We start from the raw sequence: 8,800 nt of genomic DNA, 5'->3' as shown, positions 1-8,800 counted from the left end.
CCGCTGGAAACCTGCCACGCGAAGTCCTTGCCTGCTGTGCGCGGCGGGCGGCGGGCCGGGGTGATGGTCTCTCTGCATCGTGCATTCCTAAGCCCTTGAATTCCCAGCAGATATTTATGCTGCTCCTTACGGGATGAATTCCTAGATTTCCTGTCCCTAGACCCTACTGCTGGGGAAGCTGTGATGCCGGGAAGGAAGCTGGGGGTGGGGAGGTGGGAGATGCCTTGAGAAGAGCTTAAGGGGCTGCACTGCCTCGCAGATGCAGAGAGAAGCGTTCAGATCCCTTGGCACCCACATGCCTGGCGTTGCCTTCGATACTTGCCTTCCCAGGACCTCTGCGTTGAAACAGTGAGTAACTTCTGCAGAGGGAATTGGGGACTCAGCATTGATGCTTAATGAATACAGGGGGATGCATGCGGGGCAGGGGGCTCGCTCTTTAAATGCTCATCTTCTGAACACAACTGTCAAGCAACAATAATCTAACTCTTCTGTGGCGCCTTTTATTAGTAGATCTCAAAGCTCGTGTAGCAAAGGGATGCACTAGGAAGCAAAGTGACTTGGCAAAGGGCACTCAGCAAATGATTGGCAGGGCCAGCAGTAGGATCTAAGTCTCCTAAGTCCCTGTCTACCAGGCCTGATGCTGTCATGGATCTGGCACAGTCAAGCAAAACCCTCTCTCCCGTGGGAGCTGTTCACGTTACGGGAGCTCTGTAAATAGTTGCAGGTTATCGTCCTCTCCTAAGCAAGCCATTGAGAACAACATGGTCATGTCCAGGGTGGGGAGACTTGTAGCCGTGACACACGCATGAAACAGTTGAGAGGATACATTTTACCCCTCAAAGCATCGCAACCTGCTCTGTAGTAAAACCCCGTTTGATTCCAGCGTGCGGCTGCCTGGAGGGTGGGAGCGTTGGAAAGACGCTATATCGCTCTTACATTTAATGAATCTATGTGGGGGGAGGCAAAGTCTAGAAAATGTTTAAGTCTAGGAATACATTGTGTGCCGTTCCTGTACATGGTGAAGGAATTCAAGCCAAATGCAGGGAGGTGGCTTTTGTCTGAAATGTCATGCTCACCTGCTGTTTGAACAAACAACTGATTTCCTCCACCTCCATCTTCATTTAAAGGTGAGCAGGAAAGAAAAAATCAGGTTCTTGTTCCTGTTTCTGACTATATAACAAAAGGCTGGAGAGAGGGGGTTTTTTTGTTCAAGGTTATTCGTTTAAGGTACTCCTACTTCTCTGTCTGCTGTGAGATCTGCACCTGAGTGCTGCTGCATAGATGCTTTTCCTAACCCTGTCACTTGGACCACATCCCTCCGCATTACTCGACCGGCTCCCTCTTCTCCGTTACATCAAGCGCGAGCAGTTTGTCCTCGTTCTCAAGGCCCCTCTTGACCCATTCCCCTTTCTGCCGATCGTTTCCCCATTCAGCGTTAAAATGTCGACACTGCCACAATGCCAGTCTCTGCCGCGGACCTCTTAAACGCTTTTATACTTTCTCCCATACTGCCTTGAACTTCTCCTGGTTGGAGAAACTGCAAACCCTGAAAACGGGCAGGCTGCTGGGTGTTGGACCGAGGCCATCATGCTGGTGGATTCGGTCTCGTGGTTCCCTTGTACCATCCATCTGGTGTCTTGCCGTTTAGACCAGGGGTGTCAACCATATGGCCTGCAGCCGAGATCCTGCCCCCCAATTTACCCAGCCCATAGGGCAAATGGGGTTGCAGCCTGTTCCCAAATCCCCAGTTACAGAGCCCTGTTGGGGGTGCATTTTGGTGGCAGGGGGTCAAGTGTTGCCTGTGTTAACACCTGTGCTGCCACTGCCGCTTTCCCTGCTGCCATGCTGCTGCTGCTGGGTTTGCATTGGTTCAATCCAGGGCCAGTCCCGGTGAATTTGATCCTCCTGTCTTCATCTCTGAAGTCTTTGGGGCAGAGCCCAGAGCACTTGATGGGATTTTGACCTAAGACTAATAATTCTAGGTGCCCCAATGGTACAAATAATAAATCAAAAGAGACAGGAGCAAAAACCAACCACTGTGTTTTAAACAGGCTGCCTAAAAATCCTGCCCCTTCTCCCTTCCCTGATACTTGTGTCCTAGTCTTGTTTGTCCCCAATTTTCCAGAAAAATGCAACGGGGGGAACAAGACCATAAAGAAACCAGCAGGATATTGTAATGGCAGACTCGCGCAGGGGAAGTGCTGTTTCCTTCTTTGCGGGGAGGTAATTCCCTCTCCAGCTGCCTTTTACGCATGGTACGTCCTCCCAAGCCTCACAGCCAGTCAGGCCAGCATGGTACAGGCACCCCACAGGGGTGTCCCTGGCATTGCATCCTGCTGCCTTTGCCACTCTGGTTTGAATGCCCATTCGGGGCAGACTTGGGGACCAGTCCAAGAGTTTCTATCTATAGCAAGACCCTCTAACCACTCTATCCCACATCTCTCGTGCATCGTGAAGATGGCCACAAATTCCACATTTCTTCTTTGCAGCTCACCCTTCCAGCTGAGCTCTGCTTGGACCCTCCTCTGCTCAAATCCCCTGGCTTTTCCTGGCCTTCAGGACTGGATGCTGGGCTAGACAGACCTTTGGTGTGAGCCACCTGTGCCTGCTTCTTACATCGGGGCTTGGAGTTTCCAGCCCTTTGTGTGCACAGCTCTCTCCCTGGCTTATTTCCCCTTTCTCCTGAGTGAGCAATTTGTCTCCTGTATCACAGATGTTTAACGAGTCCGACGGGTTTAGCGACATGGGATCCGCAGGGCTGGGCCGTGCCGGAAGCGGGCATGGGGTAGGATTCCTTTCCCCAGGGAAGGCGGCCGTGCCTTTGCCAAGTGATCAAAGCCCCCAGGGCACATCTTGGTAATGAAAATCCATCCTGGCTGGCCTCTCGGCAGGACCGGACACCCGGCTGGTAGCGGCTGGAGTTGAGAGCTGTGCGGTGCCCTCAGGGAGCTGAGTGGGTGAGTCTTGGAGGAGCTCTTCACAAAAAGCACCACTGTGACAGCTGAAGGGAGAAGATTTATGCATCTCTCTCGCAAGCTTTGCTTTCCACAGACTCAAGTGTCTTGGCGCTGCGTTTGTGTTTGGGGGTCAGAAGCACGCGGCTGTCCTGGGTGTCGAGGCAGCGTTCGGTTTTCCTGACAGCAGGAGCAGGTGCATGGTTCAGGAGCTGAGCATTCATTACGCGGGATAAAGGGCAGGGATGAGCAACAGGCAGGGCATTGCTAGAAAGAGGATTGCCTCCCGTTTCTGCAGATTTGGGGAACGCAGGTAGGAGGCATAACCAAATTAAGCCCCCCACCCCAGGTCAGAGCCACTTCTGTTTCCTGGCTCTGCAAGGACCCCTGGCCAGCTGGGTGCCCTGAAACACCCTGCCTTTTTAAGGCAGGCCAGGTTCTTTGAGCAGATGTGATATCTTTTATTAGACTGACTAAGTAGTTGGAAAAAAGTAGTTGGAAAAATGTTCTGCCTTTCTAAAGCATCCGCAGCTGGATTGCGGCCCTGGGCTCAGCCCAAGCAGCCAGGCTGAAGCACAGGGGAGCTGCACAGAGATGGATGAAGCTCAGCCCTGTCTTCCAGGTGCAAGGGCTGCGTTCAGCCTTACAAGTTGGAAGGGCAGAGGGTGCAATGGTTAGGGCTGTGGGGAGAGCTCAGCTCAGCTCAGCTCTGACACAAGCCATCGGTAAGGCACACGCAGCTTGTCTGTCCTGTGCCAGTGGTGGGCCACGGGGGCGGCACTGAGCACTGTCCACTCAGGTCTGCTATGCACTTCTAAGCTCTGGGTTTACCCGGGAAGCTGCTGTGAACTTGCCTCCAGCACCTACCCTCAGCCCTGCCAGAGCCCGAGGGCTTGAGAGCAAATGCTGGGCATGGGTCTGGAGCAGCTTCACCGCTCACCTTCTGACTCTGGAGCCCGTCAGTGGATGCAGGTGCATGGGGCCGGCTCAGTCCTTGGTCCCTCCCTGGGACCTGCTGCCCACACGGCATAAGCAAGCCCATGACCTCTCTGTGCCATTGCTTTCTAACGGGGGTCATAGCTGTGGGGTGGTCATACATGACAGTAAAGGAAACCATGTAAGAAGCTAAGGATGGCAAGCGATGCTTTTCCCCCTAGGAAAACTTCTTTATGACGATTCGGCTCTTTGTGGTTGTGCCAGTTTTTCCCAGAATTTTTTGTGGCTTCGACAGCTTTGGGCCAATGACATGCTTCCCCCTTTTACGGCTCCCAGAAGTTTTGCAAGTCGATCCGCTCCCCATCTCCCTTCCAGCCACATGGCAGAGGGGTAGGGCCCTCCTCGCACCCCTCTGGCAGGGCGCTGGGGGGTGGATTCATCAGCTGATGTTTGCAAGGGACATCGGGGACAAAAGGGCCTGACAGTATTGTTGCCAAAAAATAAAGAAACCATCCCCACATCAAACAAACAGTCCTGTTCGTGTATTGCAAAGTTGATCTGTGGTTTTGGAGTCTGAACCTGAGCTGTCAAGTTATAAAAACCAACAAAGGAAAAAGAAAGGAGGAGGGCAAAATAGCAGGAGGCGAACCCAGCCTGAAAACTCACCTAGCTCAGGGAGGGAAGGGAGATTGGAGGAAGGGGAGGGGAGCAGGGACCCGAGGCTGTGGGGGCAGAAGCAGCATGGAGGTGGGAAGGGCAGGGGGTGACAGGAAGGGGGATGGGGGCCTGGAGGGGACAGGGACAAGAGGGGGGCTAAACTGAGGGGGAGACAGCAGGAGGCAAGCTGCCACCCCCCCTCATTGCCTGCCCCTACTGCTTCCCCCCATCTACCCCCTTGCTACCCCCATCATCACTTTTGTCTCCCACTGCTTGCAGTAGTCTGGGGGATGAATTTAAGATGATCCTCCGATAATTAGTTTGTATACTTGGAAAATGGCAGTGCATTTATAAATATATAATTTATAATAAGTTTTGCCTGAAGACGGGTGACTGCACCCGAAAGCTTGCCAAGGACTTTTTTTTCCAACTACTCAGTTGGTCTCGTAAAAGATATGACATCCACTCCAAGAACCTTGCCTGCCTATAAGAAATGTATACATTTTCCATGTATGGAATCTAATTATTGGAGGGTCGTCTTAAATTGGGGGTCGTCTTAAATTCAGGGTCATCTTGTATTTGGGTAAATATGGTACATCCCAATTTTAGTGGAAGCCGGGGGTGCAGAGAGCTTAAGTGGCTTGCCCACCGTCACCTGGGAATCTGTAGCACTGCTAAGAACAGACTCCTCTGGTTTCTGGCAGCCTCCAAAACGGAGATCCTGTTCACATCAAATCACGTGAAATCAGTGCGTGCATTATACACGGGGGACGTGTCTGCATCCCAGCAAAGTCCTGGGTTCCCGTTTTCGACCGGGGCCTGGTGTTACTCCGCTGTAGAATCGAGACGCTGTAATGCTATAGGCATGACCCGCATTCTTGCCCAGTTGAATCATGTTGGTGCAGCCTAGCAGAGCAGCAACAAAAATGTGAATTGCTAAGGGCAGATCATCCTTTGCCAGAATGGGCAGGAGTCTTCTAGGCAACCAGGGGTGATAGCAAGTATTACCATGGCTGCTGCTGTGTGAGAGCTTAGCTGCATCAAGGAAACCAAGAGTGTTGCTAACCTACAGACTCGTCCAGTTGTGGGTAGGTGACTTCCACTAAAAGAGACTTCGCTGTGATGGAGAACTCCGAAAGATGCTTTCCTCAGCCCACCAACATCACCTCTCGGTGCAGCCCTTCTAGGGCAAAATCCTAAAATTGCTTTCAACTTTTCAGATTAATAATTGGCCCCATAATGGGTCCATTTGGGGTCAGGTCTGCACTGCAAAGTTTTGCTGTCATGGTCATGTTGGGTAGGGTTATGAAACAAAAATAGCTGTGCTGGCAAAGGAAAGGAAAGGAAAGGAAAGCCATATAGATGTAGCTTATGCTGGTGGGGGAGTTCTTTTCCTGATATACTTAATGTTGTTCAGAAATAGGGTTTATATTATAACAGCAGGGGAACAACTGCCATTGATTGTCCATTAGCTGGTTTTGCTGCAATCTCTATAGCAGGAAAGTCTCTGTGCTTTAAGTGATGCTGATGGAAACTTTGGGCTGGAGGAAGGTTGCTAACAGAGTTCCTCAAGAGTTGATCTTGGGAACAGTCTTATGTACAGTCTTCATTGCTCACCTTGGCACAAGAAGTAGGAGCGGTCCAAGAAATTTGCTCGTGTTACAGAGCTGGGAGGCATTGTTAATACAGAGGAGGATCACAATATCATACAGGAAGAGCTGGATGACTCTGAGGATTGGAGTAATAGAGCTGGGATACAATGTACAGGTCGTGCATTTGGGCATTAGTAAAAAGATGGGGTCTTCTCAGTTGAAATCAACAGAGGATGAGAAGGACCTGGGCCTATTAGTCCAGTATGGGTCAGCCACCAAGATGACGTGGCTGGAAGTTTGATCCTAGACTGTATCGGAGCAAGGCATTTCTAGTGCAGACGGGGAAATACTAATGCCATTGTATGATGCAGTCGTGAAACCTCATCTGGAATAGGGTGTGCAGTTCTAGTCACCCATGAATTCAGATGGAAGAGGTGCAGAGACGTTCAGGGGAAGGGAGAGCCTGGCATATAGGAGGGAACTAAAAGGGCTGGCCATATGTAGCCTGGCAGAGTAAAGCCTGATTGCTCTCCAGAAATACAAGAAGAAAAGCTATTGGAGCTAATGGACAGCGCTGGCACAGGAAGGAACAGGTACAAAATGGCCTTAAATAAGTTTAGGCTGGAAATGAGGAGGTTTCTACCCAACTTGGCAGGGAAGCTCTGAAACAGCCTTCCAGTGGTTGTGCACAAACTCTTACCGAATTCAAGGTGGAGTATAATGAATCTGTGAACAGGGTTCACGTGTGATCACAGAGGGCTGGCCCTCATGACCCAGGGGCTCCCTTTCAGCCCGTGTTCCTTATAGCGAGGATCCTTGCAGCCGCTGTACCGTGGTAGTTCATCCTGACGGGTTGGAAACACACCCAAAGTCAGAACGCAGCTGCGAGGAAAGACACGGTTCGTGGTGGGACAACCATGCTGCCTAAATCTGGACATGACAAAAGGGAGGGTCGCTGACAAAGCCGGGGTGGAAGGGAGACAAGGGTGCAGAGCATGTGGCTCCCTTATAGCACAGGCAGGTGTTCTGTCTTTGGGCTCCCTAGGAGCTCCTCAGCCATCCCTTGAAATGCAGAAACACAGAGTCCTTGCCGCAGACACACGCCTAACCCAGCAAACAAGCCATCAGCCCTTCTCCGGGCCCTTGGGCTCAGGTCCAGTACAGTACCGCAGCCCTTCCTGGTAGCAAACCTATTTGGTTCCAGGTTCCCTCCTACTTGCAAACTTCCTCTTCACCCAGTTTGCCCCTCTCTGCTCTTTCCTTTGGGGTTTTAAGTTATTAGAGGGATACGCCCCCATTACCGTTGCATTGGACATCAGGAGAAACTTAGAGCTGGGAGGCAGTGGGCTAGGTGGCTGGGAAAGCTGTGGACTCTCCAGCGCTGGGGGAGTTTAAGGAGAGGTTGGACAGACACTGGTTGGGATGATCTAGAGGTAGCGATGCCTATGTTGTACTATGAGGATTTCCCAGGCTTCTGGACTTGGCCAGTTGCTCCTGCCCCTCCTTTCTGCTCCATGTGTCAGGGGGCTTTTAAGTCTCCTCCAGAGGCGCTGGGTGGAGACTGGGCTGTGCCAATGCTCCTGCAGGGACCAATGCTAGAGATACCTGCCTAGAGGGTCTTGCATCTCTGCTCAGGGTCAGATTGACACCGTATTTGGGGTCAGGAAGGAAATTTTCCCCATGGTCAGATTGGTATGTCCAGGGCTGAGGGAGCTGGGGAGGGGGGGAGGTTGTCATGTCCCCAACTATAAGACAAGGCTTCTACCTGGGATCTCTTGAGCGTATATTAAGAAGATTTATAGAAGCAGGACCTAAATATCCACAGCTGGGCTCCTTTAATAGGGCTGCCTGCTCCCTCTTAAAGGGCCAGACCTCCCTGTTGCAGTTTTAGAGTAGACATACATAGAGTCATTTCTTTAAGGTTTGATGCTGAGATATCCCAAATGGCACTTGAGAGTCAAGAAGCAGATACCACAGCTCCTGAGATCTGCTCTTGGCTCTGCCGCTGCCTTGCTGTGCAATCTTGGGCACATCACCTCTCCCATCCAGCTGCATCATGGAGACGCCTAGGCTGAACTCCTGCACGGCGAGGGTTCCCACTGCTGTCGATTAGCTGCTGAGCATAGCCAGGGTGGCTGCAGCTGAAGCCACGCTAGAGTTATAATTTTCACCTCGGGCTGCAGAGACCAGAGCCTCAGAGCCAAGTGCAAAGTGTTACTATTAAATATTAATTCCTACAGCACTTCAGAATAATGCTCCCGGGAGCCCGGAAAATTACATGCTTTATTTCTGCTTTATTTAGTAAGTAAATCTGAGTGCTGTTTTTAATTGAGAACTAAACATAATGACCACAAGGCTTTTATTAGCCCCTCAGTGAACCAGGGATAGGAACACAAGGTTGGGATGGGCTGCCTAGCCCCGAATTCGCTGTATGATAAGGTAGTTGGGACAGAGATCACCTCTTTCTATTCGGTGTTTGTGCAGCGCCTAGCACCATAGGGTCCTGGTTGGTGACTTGGGCTCCTAAGCACAGCCACAGTCCAGATAATAAGCAGTCATGCCAATATATATGCTGCAGAAGGGCAGGCTCATCATCCAGTAGCCATAAAAATGATTTGGAGAAGTGAAGCTTCTTGGCACCAGCTCGCAGCCCCTGTCCCT

The 8,800-nt window shown here is 51.3% G+C and overlaps 1 protein-coding gene across 2 annotated transcripts in view; it reads left to right on the top strand.

Moving 5' to 3' along the window:
- The first annotated feature begins 283 nt into the window (after positions 1-283).
- Positions 284-8,800, top strand: part of P2RY6 (pyrimidinergic receptor P2Y6) — a 50,773-nt gene continuing 42,256 nt past the window's right edge. The window contains exon 1 of one of the 2 annotated variants that reach the window (XM_025209390.1): positions 284-348. The gene's annotated coding sequence lies outside the window, so the exon portion shown is untranslated. Of the gene's footprint in view, positions 349-2,888; positions 2,958-8,800 lie in introns of those variants that run through there. The other variant, XM_025209391.1, reaches the window with a different exon arrangement.

Source organism: Alligator sinensis, unplaced genomic scaffold (assembly GCF_000455745.1).
Source record: "Alligator sinensis unplaced genomic scaffold, ASM45574v1 scaffold594_1, whole genome shotgun sequence".
Taxonomy (NCBI): Eukaryota; Metazoa; Chordata; order Crocodylia; family Alligatoridae; genus Alligator; species Alligator sinensis.
This window is presented reverse-complemented; position numbering and strand designations above follow the sequence as displayed.